This window comes from Corvus hawaiiensis, chromosome 1 (assembly GCF_020740725.1).
Source record: "Corvus hawaiiensis isolate bCorHaw1 chromosome 1, bCorHaw1.pri.cur, whole genome shotgun sequence".
NCBI lineage: Eukaryota > Metazoa > Chordata > Aves > Passeriformes > Corvidae > Corvus > Corvus hawaiiensis.
In genome coordinates this window covers 61701219-61718669 of record NC_063213.1, presented here as the reverse complement: position 1 = coordinate 61718669, position 17451 = coordinate 61701219, and positions in this window count along the sequence as shown.

Genomic DNA, 17451 nt, shown 5'->3' with positions numbered 1-17451 from the left:
TGCTTGCCCCACCTGTGGCTAATCAACAACACCTAAGTGAAACAGAACCCAAGAACTGTAATAATTTATTTCCATTGCAAAAGAATGCAATGTCTCAAATAAAAAAAAAAAAAGGAAAAAGACAAAAGAGATGCACTAGACAATACCCTTTTTGGGAAACACAGTAACACAGTCACATTGTGACATACACTACAAATTCCACACACACTGCTGGAGGCTCAGGTCAGAAGTGCAAGCATATGTGAAGAGCAGTGGGTGGAGAGAGGTCTGGAATGAAAAAACTTGTGCATCCTGCCTCAATGTGAAGATTTGTGTGTTTCTCTTACCCACTTGAAGGCTGCTCCTGGGTGGTTCCTGGGATAACCATGTGCCCCAGGCCCCTGGCAGGACTTTTTTTGAGACCCAGAAACGGTTTAGATATACCCTACAGGCAGAAATGTATGTATATATAGCATACACGTTATGCTATGTTATACATAGGTGTAATATATTACAGAAGTAATGCAACCAGAATATAAAGGAAAATATTTTTACATTATTTTTTATTTAATTACCTCCTTAATTTTCTGTTACTTTGTTTTATAGACGCAAGTACTCCTTTAATTTTTGCAAACTGGAATTGGGATATTACAAAACATTTGACAACAGAATTCAAGTTTAATGCAATGTATGTACGTACACAATTTATACAGTAATATGGATTATAAAATTCTGTATGGCTTTACTTAGTGCACATATGTACGTACCTTCAGATACATGTAAAAACAAGTCAAAGACAAGTCAAAGAGCCCAGTATGATTCTGGTATATTGATCTAGTAATGACTCTTGCAAAATTGTAAATGATGAGTTAGAAGGCACAGACTTTATTGTCTCTTGGTATAACAGAGGAGAATGATGTGAAACTATATTAAGAACACTGAGCTATGGACTAAACGAATTATGATGGGTATCTACCAGAATTTCCCAAGTTAATCTTATCTTTTTCTCACAGCTATGCTGATTACCATCAGTTTGCCTGAATTATTTGCCTTTCAGAATTATTTCCATTTGGGCATGGTTAGTCTCTTTGCCTTCCCGTCCCTTCACCTAATGTTTACAAGGCCCAGCAGGCTCTGTTTTGTGAAATCTTTGAACTCATCTCATGGGATATGACCTTGAGAAGTGCAACTTCTTTTATATTTTCGGTATTGATATCTCCTAGAAATTTCCCTTGCCTGTTTTCCAATATAGTGTACGGTGTCTGGGTTTTGGTTTTGTTGCTCTTTGTTCATTGTGGTATCTATGGGCACCCATGGCTGATAAAAAACTCATGTATGTTTATATACAATAAATGAAACATGTTTCTAAAGGTACACTGGTTAAGAAAAGGGAATATTTATGAACATGTACTGTAGTGGGGCAACTAAACAGAAATTAAGCCATAACTTCATTTTTTCTTTTGAGAATAACTTTTGCTTAACAGAGAGAAGAATAATTTATCTTTGACTTCACAGTCTCTACAGGACCTATCTTGGCTCTTATAACAGACTTTGGCCCAACTCTTGGACCAAATCATTTTCTAGGATGAGCAGGTACAAATCATAGCCAAGACATCTGAGCTTTGTGCAGTATTTAGTGAGAATATGACACTTTTATTTGGCTTTGTTCTCAGATTTGCCAAATTAAGGAAAATAGTTTATTTTCTCACAGCAGGTACATTAAGGATATCATGAAGATTTATGCCTATACATCTTGACTCGACAAGGAATTGATCATATACGCCATTATGTTCTTGAATAAATGGCAGAGTGTCCATGTAACAAATGGCAACTAGTCTTGCAGTTAAAAACATCCTCTTGCATGATAATTGGTTTCTTTTGATCAGTTTAGAATGCGTTTTGCCCCACAGACACATACTAATAAAAAGAGCCAGTAAAATTTAACAGTGACCGGCACAAGCAAATAGTTATGTCCTATAAATCCTAATGCAGTCATTGCAAATACAGGATTTGCCATCTGCTTTTGTTTATATCAGGTAAGTAGAGCTGAAATTTTCAAACTGTGATTTGTAGCTGAAGGAGAAATATTTACTCACATCATGCTGGCTCTTTTTCTGTTTCTGACTGAGAGAACCCATGTGGAAAAGGTAGGGTAAAGCTAGAACACCTCCAACTTTTAGGAAAAAAAGAGAAAGTATTTGACTAGAAATTAAAAAACCAACCAACTAAAACCTTCATCAAAACTTCAGCAAACACATAAATGCTTTCCAATCAACAATTCTCTGGGAAAACAGTTGTGATAAGCTGCAAACATATTGTCGTTTTATTTGTTCTTATAAGAGGGAGAAGTGTTTGTGACAAGAGTTCCTCAGAGTGATAGTGAATGTTGTTTGGCAATCATTTCTCCGGAAGGATCCATTCTACTAAAAGTTTGAAAGATGCTGAGCTGATTGATTTGAGCAATGGAGTCTCTGTTGGAGTGTTTTTTCTTCTAAAGTTTCGTTCTGACTGTAGAAGTGATGGTACATCACTGCAGTCAACTGAGGCTTAGCCAGTCACCTCTAGAGCTGACAGTGTGGAGTTTGCTGTTGAGTTGGCCATGGCTGGACTGCAAAGAGATCTGTGCTTTCTCTGAGCCATGTTATGGCACAGAATATAAGCTTTATAAGCTGTCATTGCACAAACTCAGACATGATGTGTTCTATTGGGAAATTAGACTGCTGCCTAGTCTACATATTTAAAGAAGGCAGGGTCTGAAATTGCCTTTGCACAGAAAATATTTCCTCTCTGAAATGATGTAATCATAGATACAAAGCATCGAGTCCCTTTCTCAGTTTTAGTGTAGTAACTAAATTTTCTTATTTCACCAGAGAAAAAAGTAGAGCACAAATTTTTCCTAGTTCCCACTGAAAAAAAGGACAGATTTTTGTTTTCTTGAACAGTCTGGCCTGTTGCTTTTGCTGTAATTTTTGTCTGTGTAAATTCAGCAATGTAGTCTGAAAATTGATTGTATTTCCTTATGATTCTCTGTGGAATGAGTACTACTAAGTATGTGTGGTTGGTCTCAGAATAACTTGATCTGATTTCAAGAAAGTTGTCCCTGACCTGCATAATTTCAATTCAGAATATAATGAGAATGTCTGAGTAATGATGCAATTTAGATATTTCTCAAATTATTTACTAGTATTTGAAAATGTAAATAGCTAGAGTTGACCTAATAGTTTCTAACCTATTACCTGTAAAATAGGACAACTGATCACCTGCTAAATGTAGTATTTTCTCCTCTCCTTTTTTTTTTCTTTTTGGCTCCACTTTCTCTGGAGAAGTATGCTAAGCAGCCATTGTAGCTGATGATATTGTATCCTCAAATTTTATAAAGAGTTGAAAATGAACATTGCTCATTCACTTACCTCTGAAGTACTCACACAAACCTGTTATTAGGAAACTTATTTTGATGCTACTAGCTCTTCATTCTGAATGAAAATTATTGACCCACAACTACTTAAAAGAAACAAAATCCTTCTAATAACTTATAAAAATACAGAAGTCTGCTCTTAAATTGGAGGATTAACTGGCTAGGATTGACTTTGCATATGGAATGGCAGGAGGAAAAGGGCAGCCTGAGTCATGTAACTGGCCTTGTTTATCTCAGTAACAGAGAGAAGGAAAATTTGATTTTGTGCATGCAATTTAGCATGCAAAAGGTCAAACTGGTGCATGCCTGCAGGTAGTTAATCAGAAAACTGCCATAATTTCCAACCCAAACAATGTTAAGCAATAGAAAGATAATTATTGGCACTTGCTCTGTGAGGCTGATTTCAGCTGATATTCATAAACCCCTCTTGCTTCTGTCCTGAGTATTTTACATGATACAAATGGTTTTAATTAAAAATAGTGTGTCTCTCCATTCCCAGTCCTTTTATTGTCTCCAATATGGTTGGAACAGAGTGTACAACACAGCAGAAGTGCAGCTGAGGCAGGATACCTCTTGGGTAGACTCAAGTTTGTTTTAATTGAATCTAAAATAAAATCATTGTCTGGCACATGGCATGTGCCATCTAACAATGGGCAAAAAGCCTCAGAGCAGTGACAACTGAGATGGAAGAGAGAGACTGGCTGTGTCATCTGAAAGCAGCTTTTAGCCTAGGTGAGTGTGTGCGCAGAGGAGTTACTGGAAAGTCTTTTGAAACAGAACTTTTCTCCTTTCTCCTTTAGTTTTCCCTTCTCCCTTGTATTTTACATTCTTTATTACTCTGAACTTCCATGCAGCACTTTCAGCCCAGTGCAGACAATCACAGAGCAGTGCAGTGTCTGAGTTAATTTTTGTGCCTGCTTTTTGTTTTATGGGCTAGTAACCTGGGAAACATGCTTCTTTGTTTTTTCAAGATGCTGAACATCTTTTAGTTCTGTTCAATTTTCCAGATGTATGCTGCAATTAGCCAAAAGATACCATTCTCCTGTCCCATTTTTCCTTTTGCAAATTTACAGAGTAACTTTTTTTCCCTGCACACGAGGTCTCATAGGAAAACTACTTTCCTTCTCACCATAATCTACATATACATTTCCATACATCTTGTAGTGCTGCTGTCTGACATTCAGTTGTGGTTTTAAAAAAAATAATAATTAACTCAAATCCCAAATAAATTGGCCTCAAATCAAGTATTTCTGTTAGATCTGATTGGGACCCTATATGTGGCAAGCATAGAATTCGCATTTCCTTCCCAGATGTCAGAAAATGGTGTCTGCATGCAAAACCCCAATGTCTTAGAGACAGTTTCACAAATGCAGCTTTCTTATTTAGTGAAGCAACTCACAGGCAGCTTATTATTCTAATTTTCCAAAGTCTGTCCTGGCTTACAGAATTGCTTCAGGGCATAAAGTATTGATTTTGTTCTGAAAACTTCTGTGTGTTTTAGGTGCTATCTATGGGCATCATCATTTCCCATATTGAGTGCCTCGTGGGTGGTGCAGAGTTCCCTCCACTCATGTTGTATTTAAGGTAAATGTGAGGTAAAAGAAAAGAGTCAGCAGAGATCTTGAGAAAGCCCCACTTCCCCAAGGGGTATCATAATATACTTGAGCTTTGCTAGGCACTTGTAGTCTCCAAACATTTGGCAATGTAACTAGTCAGACATAATCTAATGTAAACCTCATTTATTTCTGCTCCTAGAAGGGAACAGATGAGGAGACTGGAATAGTTTTAATGTTCTTGAACTGTGTATGGATGTCGAGGAAGCAATACTATTGTTGGCTGTGGCATGTTTTTATTTTGAAATGATGAAAATGTACTCAGAGAGGGAACGTCTGGGTCTGTTTCCTGACTGTAGGGTGCACTGGCTGGTAGAGGGCCAGTTCCTCTGCTCCTGGAGTAGGACTGAGCATATGAAGCCCTCTGTCTCGGCTGAGATGTGGAGCAGGGGCATGGCACACAAGGGAGCTCTGCAATGACTCAGGCTGAGGAGTGGGAGTCCTGGCTGCGAAATGCAGCTGGCTATTTCCTGCCTCACTGCTTCATTTTGCTTACTGCTGTATGGAGCAGAGAGAGCTGTACGCCCACCTCTTCCTCTGCCATTCTTGAAATTTCCTACTGGTAAAGTAACCAGTAGGGAAAAAAAGAAAAAAAAAAAAGAAAGAAAGAAGGTTTAAAAGAATGTGAAGGAGGGAGATAGAGAGATGGATAAATGCAACTTTCTATTTTCTTTTCATAAATGTAGAGGGAATCCATTGAATTTGACCCAAAAGGGGTAGCAAGTTTAATTTATTTTAATTGAAAATAGAAGGGCAATTTCTTGATGACATTTCCACTATTGTTGTTGTTGTCTAGATATCTATCATTCCATAAACAAACAAAGGCTCTAGTCCAGCATTAGAGAAAGTCTGTTCCAAATTCCACAAAGGACAAAAAGAGAGTCCTGGACTAAGGGGGAAGCTGGCAACGTAAAGGACAGTACCAGACTCATATTTGGTCCTGTAAATAGTCAAGTGCTGAAACTTAAGATCACAAATATCTTCTTGATTTAATTTAGGTGAAGAAACATCAGTGAGAATGTGGGTATGTGTAAAATTAACCCCATTTTTAAGCCTGCAAAACTAGGGCTTAAGCCACACTCAATAATACGTAATGATTTTTTACTTACCTTTTCAGTATCACTTTCTGTGGGCTTAAAGGCAAACTATGAACTCTGAATAAGAAAATGGTAACTTTGTCTACTGTTTCTCAATTTACTTTTTTTTTTTTTAATGCTGTAGGTTTCATAAACAGGAGAGACCTTTTGAAGGTTCTAACAAGTCACACAGATGAAAGCAGATTTCAGTCCACACAGCCAAATTTTCACATGAAGGTGCTCATTGTATTCCTAAATCCATAGCTCTCATAACAGGCTTAAGTCATTCTGCCCAAGAAAGAAAAGATGAATTGTGAGTTACTTGCAAAGATGTTAAGAAGTCTTGATCTGTGAAGCACAGAATTGTCACTTAAGGGTGTCACCTTCTCCTGAAGAGAGTCAGAGTTGAGGATGCACTGTGCTGCTCAGGTTCTAGACAATATGACAAAACTGTGACTGTTAGAGGATGTTGTAATGGGGAACACATGGATAGGTCAAAAGATTAATCAGAAAGTTTACAAAAAAGCATTTTTTTCCTAATATTTCTTATCTTGCCCAAGAATGATCAGTTCCATAGGGAGGAGCACTCAAGGTAGAGTGTAACGTGTGGTTGCGGTTTTGTTTATGGAAAATTGCAGAAGAAGAGGGTAGTGGGTTAATTCACAACACATTTCTGTTCCCAGGAATACTAAGGAGCTAGGAAAACAACCTCAAAAAAGTAATAACAACAAAAAAACCCGACCCACCTCTCCTTAAGCAAGGCACCGAGGATGTGGTCTTCTTGCTGATAACTTGTCACAAAGGCCTGACAAAATTCATATACACACACATACAAAATCTGCATGTGGACTCTTTAACTTTCACTCCAACTGCGATTTTGATGACTGAATTACAGGATTAAATATGTTGGCAGGGAAGGCTGGAAAACTGGACTGAGTCCTGAGAAGCGGCATGGTGGGAAATAAGGAAGACACGCTCCCCTGCAGGCTCAGGGAATGGTTCCAGGTGCCTGGTGGGACTTTAGACTGTCAGCTAAGGTAGCATATACACATCAAAATCAGCCTTCTCATGGATGTTTGAATGGGAGGTGTGGCGGGAAGACCCACACAAATGTGCTTTGTACCTTTCAAATGAATTATAACTGTGTCTGCCTCTGGTCCAGTGCCAAAAGTAATCCCAGAGAGACTTCTAAGGACTTTCAAAGTGTGGGAGTTCATATGGATTTGCTCATCACAGCAAATTCCACTTTAAAATGTGCACTACTGAACTTCTGAAGATCTGGTCTCCGAGTATGTGTTTGCCTCAGTACTGTCAGTGAAACAAACACACATTTAGAAAAAAAAGAAACAGCAAAATTGATAAATATTGTGTTGCTGTGATAGAGTGGACTTACCTAACATGCTTTTGCTAAATTTGCGGTAGCAATCTTCCCAGACTGAAGCTCTCACTAATTATAACAAGTAGATACGCAGCCTTTTACCAGGCTCCAGGAAAACTGTTCTCTAACTGCTGCTCAGACCAGTTCTGTGGCTGATGGGCATACAAATGCCACAAGCAAACCATCTGAGATTTTTGAAACAGAATGCATTATGCTGGAGTTTGACTGATTGCCCAAAGAGATGTTTATAAAATAGACAGTCTGTTTACCATCATTTTGATTATATTTTCAGTCATTTGACCAAATTCCTGGAAATCTTAGTAACTTGGAGAAAGGCTAAAAAATAGCTCATTTGGTCAAATTATTAGGGCATTTTATTTTCTTGTTTGTTTGGTTTTATTACTGCTGTATAGCACATAGTGCTTTACACTCTCTATCTCTGTGGGAAAGTTAGAATTTTGAATCATTTGACGTTATGACTCATTTAGCTGTGCCACATATATTAGGATTAAAAATTGCTGAGCAGAAGGGCAGAGAATTTGTGTACTTTTACTGCCTTTTGGCATGGTTTCTTTGGAAAATATTTTGGTTTTATTAATAACATAAAACTGGAGTAAAATTGTTGAAAATAGATTATTATATTAGGACATGTCACACAACAGAGAGTTCTCCAAAGGAGCTTCAGGAAAGGAAGTACTGAAGATGGTGGAAATTAATCATAGCAGGTTTCTGTGTTTTCAAATGTTGTAGGAGTGCTGGTAAAATAGGAGTGGTCTGAAGTTTAAACTCCATTTTGGTAAGCCTTGAAGAAGCAAAAATCTAAATTCTCTCCTAAGGCTAATCTAGAACTAGATCTTGATGTGAATTGAGTTTCCATAGCTAAGCTAAGGTCGGTCAAGAACAAAGAGGAAAACAGAAACATAAACTCTCCCTGAAAGACAGAGAATGCAGTGGGTGTGCTCATGCAGCCATTCTGAGGTGAACATGATGGAAACCATTATGTTCTCAGTTTTTGTTGTTAGACTCATTGCTAATGGTAGTGGGAGATTTTTCTTTCTAATTCAGTAAGAACTTGAAGGATATTAACTCTAAACAAGGAGAGAGAATTAGAAATAGGGTACAGCTTCAAGTTAGGGGAAGATAAAACATTTCTCAAAAAACCTGAGGCTGCAATGTGATCATAAAAAATGAAGATAATCTGAGACAGAAGTAAGCTACACCTAACTGGAAAATAATGTTAATAATACCACAGAAGAATAAATATTTGAATGAGAATCCAGACATCAATTGACACTTATCCAGTGTTAAATGGAAACACATGCTTTGCACTAGGAGCTAGATGAGGGTGGGAGGAGGAGGTGGCAAGAAGCCCCAAGCTCCTTTTCATTTCAGTGTTATACTCAATCACAGCCACTGCCAAATTAGCCCATAAAAGTTGAGCCAATTCAAGACCATTCCGTTTAAGGCAGAAATATCTCTCTCTCTCTCTTTCTCCCTCCTTAACTCTGTTCATAAACATGCTGCAGTCGGGTGTTAATTACAATCCCCAGTACAGCCTCAGAGTCCTGCAGATTCTCCTGGGGAAAATGACTGGACTCAGCACTTTGCAGATCTGTTTATTTTACTTTACTGCACTTTAGTTACCCTGGCTGGCTTGCTACAGACAGAGGAGAGAGAGGAAATCCCAGCCTATAGCAGAGTCCTGGGCAACCAAAGAGCATCCCTCTTCCCAACCAAGCAGCTTACATGAGAATTGCTTGCCCAAAGTGTGTTGATTGGGTGTTGAATTGTTCTTTCTCTGGGGACCTGACCTTTCAATATCCTGAAGAATCTGCTTCTTGCCAAGTCATTCCAAGCCATCTTCTCCCATGCCATGCTTCACAGGCAAAAGGCACGTGTGAGAACATCTTGCCACATATTATCTATTTTTGCTAATAGTAAGAATTATTTGCTAATCTCCAATGACGTGATCGGCACTGAACAAGACAGAGAGAAGCACAGAGCGTACCCTGAGGAGTTTATAATTTTGAAGACAAACATAGATGAGACAATATGCACTTTGAAGACCCTGAAGTAGATGTTGACCTACTAAGAATTTAAAATGAATTAACTGGGAGTGGGAGATGATTTTTTTCCCCAATGCAGTCTGCTTTAAATAACAGACTTTTTTACTTGTGCTCTAGCAAGAAAATGTTGTCATGAAAAGCATACGTGTCTTACCTTACTATTCCCTCTCTGGGAAATAAATTAGGCCACACTCTTATGTACGAAAATTGGCAGGCTATTGTTGAAGCAGATGCAACTCTGTTAAGTTACATCAGGTGGACCCTGACAAAAGAGATACACAGGCGCCTGCATGTTTTAAGATATGCCAAAGAAGTTAATGGTTCTGAGCTCACAGAAGGCTAAATATGAATTTGAGACCTTGGGTATCAGCTTGGTATTTCTTGGAATGTGCACTTTTCTTAGGTAGAGAGATGCTTTCGTTGAAGTAAGGAGAAATTCCAGATATTTTTATACCACCTAAGTATGTAAACTAGAAGAATTGATTCTTAAGTAAAATTTGTTTGAAAGGCAAATTAATTTCACTCCTAAAAGTGGCTACATAGGTACACATAAAACAATGACAATATAATTTTTATTTGGGAAGCAATACTTTCTTTTGTGCAACTTTATTCCTGTTGCGGTTTTACAGGGACTGTTCTGACTGTTGACCAATGCTTTCTGGAAATCAGACAAAACCACAGGGCAAAGGTTTGCCTATACAGGAAAATTACCAGCAGCAAACTAAGATGTGAAATGACGTTGTGTTATGTGAAATGACTCTGCACTAAAACCCCCCGTGGACACTGAGAGGGCACACTGAGGGTTCCTTTGTATGAAGTGGCTTCCTCAACTGCATGTAAAAGTACACACGCAGGGAGCAGCCAGCATGGTGTAAATTCATACGTAGCTTGTAAATTCACACCCTACCTCCTTTGTATAAGCAAACTAGTAGTCAAGGCCTTGCATTCATTCCACTGGCATAAACCTGATTGAATAGATGAACCTTACACCTTGCCCTGAAGGCAAACACGTTTGGGCTAATGTGATGTGTAATGGAGGGAATGTTGTCAGGAGCCAGGGCACTGCAGTAGATGATCTTGGGAGAGCTAGTAAAAGTGCTTCAGTAAAAGTACTTCAGAAATTCTCTATGGCCATGGGGGAGAGAGGACATTCTCAATGCCAGAGTGACAAGATGACCTAGCACCCTGGAAGAATGTGATCATGACTTGAAATACAGTTTCTTGCCCTGTGTGTCATTCCTTTCTGAATGGTTTTGAAGGGATCTAGTTGAATAGTGTATTTCTCTAACATTTTAGTCAGAATGAATACTAATTATTTATTATCTTTGGCAGTGAAAGTTATAGGAGTGCAGCTGAGCTCAGACCTGCCAAGTCTCATGTAGCTGAAAAGGACACTTTCTCACAGCAACCCCTGGACCTTTCATAAAAGTCTCCCTCTGTGGTGAGTATTCCTCAAGGTTTTTCAATGAGATATTTAAAATCCTTTTTCAGGTACTTTGAACTGTCCTTCCAAAATGCCACTACTTGACAGCCCTCTAAGACACAGTCATCCAGTGCTGAGCTGATTCCCATCTGATGTAAAGTAGCGACAGTGATCTCATCTGCTCAGGTTTCATTGAAGGTCAAAAGCAGTCTAAAGATCAGGGGGGCCCTGCCTGAGAGAGATGATCATCTCCCTTTTCTCCCCCCACTATTACTTTTGTGGGAATATACAAAGAGCTGTCTTTCACATTTTTATTAGATTCTTATGTGAAAAGAGTATGTTTTTACAAATACACATGAGCCATCAGGCTGTTTTTTCAACCTCTGTTATTTGATGGCATCAGGAATCCATTTGCAGAATGTGATTTTACCTAAACATAAATATTTACTGTGAAGTATTTATCTCTGTTTAACAGTCTAAGAAATTGCATGTGCTTAAAAAGCCACTCAGTTTTCAATGACTAGGGCTACAGCAGTTTTATTGAAAATATTTTTTGTGGTTTGATCAGAAAACTTAAGAGAGGCATGAAAAAATCATAGTGACTAAAATCCTCTCCCTGCAGCCCTGAACATAAACCTACAAAAGGGAAGTGGTGCTGATTGCAGACCCAAGAGGTGACAAGCATGAACTAGCTACTCTGGTAGTGGATTCAGAGTGCTCCTGCATATTTCAAAATGGTGGGCAAGGCACAAGAGCTGCTGAAGCCTGTGTATATGGTTATTAGCTCATACCAAAGGCCATATCTTCAATGCTATAGTTAGCCACATGAGCCAGAATAATTCTTGCACAAATTTATGCTTTTCTATTTTGCAATCACAGCTTCATTTTGTGGTTTCCATTTTCTAACTCTGGAAGTAGACATCTCACCTGAGGAAGTTTCAGTTATCTTTTGTGCTTATGAGGCAAACCCAGGGGACAATACATCATACATTTCTGAGATATTGTTCATGATGAGTTGAGTTCTGTGGAGACTTCTCTTGCTTCCTTCTTCTGATAGAGATCTATCTTAAGTAGCTAACTTGAACTGGATGGGTAGCAGTCATTTAGAAGAGATCCAACTAGGACCAGAGAATGAACATAGACTGCACCATCATGTGCTTCCCGAACATGGTGTGCAAGAAAAAAACATGGACTGCCATACTTATTCATTATTTGGCTGAATTCTGGTCATTTTATGTACCTGGGAATTTTTGGCTAATATTGGACTCTGGCCTGTGTGCTGTGCAGAGAAATCCACACAATTTTAGTAGATGCCAAATCAAACAGTCACATTGGTGATGGCTTGCCAGAACTGAAACACTTCAATGATCCCCAGGCTGGCTTCTCGAGCCTCTAGTGCTACCTGCTCCAGAGATGTGTTTTACATCTTTCAAAGGACAGCCTAGGTATTATGTCAGCATTTGTCAACATATTCTGGCAATAAACTCAGTCACATAAGTTTGGGGTACTCACCCCCTAAGGGCTGCAATTCCACTAATGCCCCAAGCATGGGATGTTAGAATTTATGACTGTCTGCAGAGATGTTTCTCCACAAGGATCCATAAACAAAGCTGCTCTATTATGTGAATAGTACAGAACAAAAGTTCTTTGCTCTTAGTAACTGCAGTATCTGTGACAATTTCTGTTCCAACCATTTGTCTTCTATCTCATGCTGTCAAATTCATGAAACTATCCTGAAAAAAAAATAAGAGAATGCTGTAGCTACTTCTGACAGCCCGTTTTTCCCCCTAGATATGCAAGACAGCACAGTCAAAGCTTAGGTTCTGTCCTTCATCTCTTCAAATCTCAATTGCTTATGCACTGCCTGTGTTTCACAGCAACCTGCAGCCCAGTTCTTCTCCCTGTTCTTGCTTCGCTTGTGTTGGGGAGGTCTGAGGTGGTTTTAAATCAGAGCACAAGCAGCAAGAAGCTGCCTTTTCTGTTGTGTTTTGGCATCTGGCAAATGTGAGCTCTGGTATGCTGTGGACAGCCTTGGATATGACAACAGAGTTCAAGGGAACTCCAGGGACCCTTGCAATCACTTCTCTGTGTTGACCTTTGTGAACAAGCAGGTTGTGCCTGACAGTCACATTAACAAAGCATTTAAGCTTTAAGGAGTTTGTATTCCAGGTCAGTTTTAGGTAATTCCTACAACCTATTTAAAATTGCTTCAGTGCTATTAAATATTATTGTTTAATTGCTTAATATGTGAATTAGTCAATAAAATAATTTACTACATCACAACAGCCAGAGGCCAGTATAGCACGGCTCAACACCTGGCCAAAGCCTTCACATAGCCTGGCCCTTGGGACACATTTCACTGAGAAAGGAAGCACTTGGCTGAAATGCCAGTATTATCCCTCAATCTTTCTGTGAATACCACAGCACCTGTAACTGGTAGCTGGGTGACCATGGGGTACCTGAGAAGGGATATCACTTTTAGTGTGTGAGGTGTTCATGCTCTCTAAACATTGTATTGTTAAACTCCTCGGGTATAGCAATGAAGTGCAGACATACTGAACCCATTAGCTATGTGCAAATGGTTTGAACAGAAAATAGCCCACTTTAGTATTATTTTAAAGAAAGATGAAGTAATGTAATGCAATTATAAGAGACTGAAATATGACTGATTTATTGAGAGACACCATATTTGGCTTCAGTGACACAGCTGAAAAAACCTTGGAAGTAAGAAACACAACAGGGACATTTCTGGTTTGAAAAATCACCAAATGTGAATTGCAGGTTTTGGAAATACTGGCACAACTTCTGTTTTATTCAAACATATGTGACTTATTTAATTATCTATAGGCAGAATCTGGTCTTATTTTTTTCAGCCTAGGGCACAATTCTCAATTATACTGCTGGAAGTGGGGTTAAAGTGAGAATTCCCATGTTTGTCTAAAGATTAAATTGGCCCAGATGGAAAGAATTGAAAAGAGTTGTTTTGTTCTTCATCTTTTGTTCTCTTGAGCACTCTGGATTCCAACTGGAAAAGAAATGGAAAAGGTGCAATGTGACCTGAAAGAAAAGCTGCTCCTAAGACACCTCCTGCCACAGAGGTTTAGACCATGTTTTTGGATTATTTATGAAAACTCAAACTACATTGTGTGCAGTGTGCTCTTCCACAGAATTTTGAAGTCACTAAGAAATCATTACAATGAACTAGATGGTCCTTGGGCTTATTAGCAACCTTCTGTTGTAACTAATTCCTCCTGTGCTAAGCTCATGCCTTTCAACTAGAATTTCTATAGACTTAAAAATTGCTGCTAAAAGTTGAGCTTTTCATTTTTCTTTTAGGCATTTTTAATAAGATTAAAAAGCTTCATAACAGAAGAAGGGATGGTATTTTCATTTCTCTTCCTCTGAAGCCCAAGGGTTAAGACAGCAAGTTGTATTGTGGAGGTCAGGGTTAAGGACCTTTGTGCCACTGGTTGAGAGCGTGACTTTGAAGGACTCTCCTGTACCGTGATGATAAGGCTGACAGATATGGCCATATTAGCAAGTTAAAATACATTTGAGGGGTAATATAATGTGTCTGCTCTGCTGGAAAATGATATACCCTTGCTGGTTAGTATTTTAGTGGTAATTTTAAAATCTTCATAGAATACTCTGTGACACAGTGTTTAGGGTGGTCTGTGGGGGATTGTGGATTTAGGAGTAAGGAACAGAATTTAGATATTTTGTTCCTTTTGGAGAGTATTCCAATTAAGGAAAAATTACACACCACCTGTTCACTTTTTTCCCCTCAGTAAAAACCTTCAAGCAAGTCACCTAGGCAGCCACAATCACATGTTTTTTCTTTTTGCTTACAAGCCTGAAAATACAGTTGAATATATTTTTATTCTATTTTACATTTCTGCTCTGGGCAAATGAAATAGTGGGTAGACCAAAGGAGGGAGTTTGTGAGTTGATCTTGTGTAAATCCTGTGAGTTCCCTATGCAGTCTGATGTCAGATAGATGCTCAAGACAGTAATAAAGTCTTTTGATGTGTCTGCAGTGCAATCAGAGAGATAAGCAGATTTTCTGGGTACTTTCTGAAATGTCTGCTGTGAACTGAAATCTGTGTCACCAGTAGTCTATCCTGGCTATGGCAACTGATTCAGAAATCACCCTGTCTGCTATGACAGAGCCATGCCTTCCTAGGCTGAGAAGCATCAGTTAATTGCCAGATTTTTTTAATATTTCATAGTTATTTTTCAAGCCTGCTTCTTCCTTCTTAAGGAGCCTTGTGTTTACTAAACACATTTGTAAAATTATCTAGTTGGATCACCCCTATTACTTTCTATCCCTCCAGGTCAGTTATGACAGTGTGGTAAAGTTCAGGTGCTCTGGGCTCCTCCTATATTCAGTGGAGAATGATAATCTCAAGAGCCCTTCTGTCTGGGGGTATTAGTGTGGCTTCTGGCTTAGATGCCACTGTTTGTTGCCTGAACTAAGTACAGTGACCCTAAGGCTCCTTTTTGTTTTGCTGTAAATAACACAGAACTGATGCACAATCTCTCTATTAGTCAGTTTAGATGCTTCTCACATTAAAAAAGTGTTGTCCAAGTGCCAACAACTACAACCTGCCCTTCTCTTGAAGGGTGTAAGTGGGGCAGAATGTGGAGACAGTGGGCTTTAAAATATTGCCAGACCTCTTCTGGAAAAAATCTGCAGCTGCCTGTAGAACTCATAGCCCCCTTTCATTCTGCCCACTAATTATTTTTCTTCTCTCTAGCCATCTACTTCCCTTTTTGCCACTTCTTAAAAAAAAAAAATTAAAAAATCTAGGTAGCCCCATTTTTCAAATGATAAAATCTGTGAGCAGAATTTCTTTGCTGCATTGTTCCCTTCCTAATGGCTGTTTTTTCACAACACCATACCCTGTTACTTGGGAAAGGTAGAAGAAAAGGGAAAAAGAAAACATGTGTGCAGAGGATATACCCAGAAATAAGAACCATGCCATGTAAAATTGTTACAGCTGTTTCTGTTTTTATTGACTGTTTCTTTTGGATCCATTTCTCTGACAACTGCTGCTCATGTGAGCAGGAAGGCATGCAGCATAACATTGCTGTGGACTGTGGGGTCCTAGGGCCAGGGGTAGGTTGAGAGGGGAGGGAAAGGAAGAGGGTGTGGTGGTGAGGACATTTATGTGGGACACATCAAAGCACATCCTTGTAATGTGTTACAGTAACCCAGGAAATTCAGTGCAGATGCACTGAATAACCTCATGGCAATCTGGGGTTTGCAATAGTGTTACAGCAGCAGCAGCTGTCATGGTACTTGATTTTTCAAATTTCAGTGAGCCACTTCTCCCCCTGCTCCCTCATACAAATCCAGTCTCTTTATTTGAGTTTCCTCCTCTGAGCAGCCTCACTACACAGTATGTCATGCAAACGAAAGTTAAGTGTGCTACAAATGAGATATGCAGGGCCTCTTATAAGCTGGGAAGGAGCAAAGAGTGATTGTTACAGCCTTTCTTGATTTGCTTGGATAGGACATTAAAGGGGCTGTTCAAACATGGAAATGGTGAATTAGGTGATTCTATACATGGAGGGAAATAGCAAGAGAGATAGTTTTCCATGTGAGTAGATAGTAATCTTTTTTATGGACAACATGAAGTATCTGCCTCCTTTAATAGAATCACTGGATGGAAGCTGAAAGATAGGAAACGCAATTTCAGATGCTCAACTCAGTTCATTGACCAAAGAGGGAAAACATCTAGAAAGAACTCTGAAAAGCACCGCTGGCTTCTCTTTTTTCTGCTTTCTCATTATCCTTTGGAATATCTCTGTTACACTCAGGCTCCTTCAGTAAATGGTCAGTTTAAAAGATGTAGATCTTGATATTTTTTTTCCATATGCAAAATACATGTACACCCATTATGTTCATATAAATGGTTTGGAATGTACACAGAACCTTAATATATCTTATGCAGCAATTATGATGTTATATCTCATGGATGCATGTGTCAGTGACTTGGGTCAACTACAAGGCTGTCTTTAAAAACAAAACAAAACAAAACAAAACAAAACAAAACAAAACAACGTTAAGCTTTTATTTTGCTAACCAATGTAAAAACCTGAAACTGTAAATGAAGAGAAAATTATAAACTGCATCTTGTGATGTACATTAATTTGAGATGAAAATAAAAAGTAGTATTATAAATAAATGCTTTATATTTTAATAAGCATTAATTTTTGCTCAGCAATTTGTACTGTAACTCCTTCTCCCATCTGTCCTTGGTTTTCATCCATATGTGGAGCCTCGGTGTGTCCCTCATATTTGTCAATTTGTCAAAGCTTTGGCACAAGCTGGAGGAAAATAGACCAAACACTAGAATCTTCAGTCAGAACACACTGAAATCATGTGGATTGGATTCAACTCCCAGAGCCAGTCATACCTCTTCAGCTTTTGATTAGAAATTAAACTCAGAACTGAAGGGCATGTCGCTCGAAGGACCACTGCAGCTTTAGCTAAAA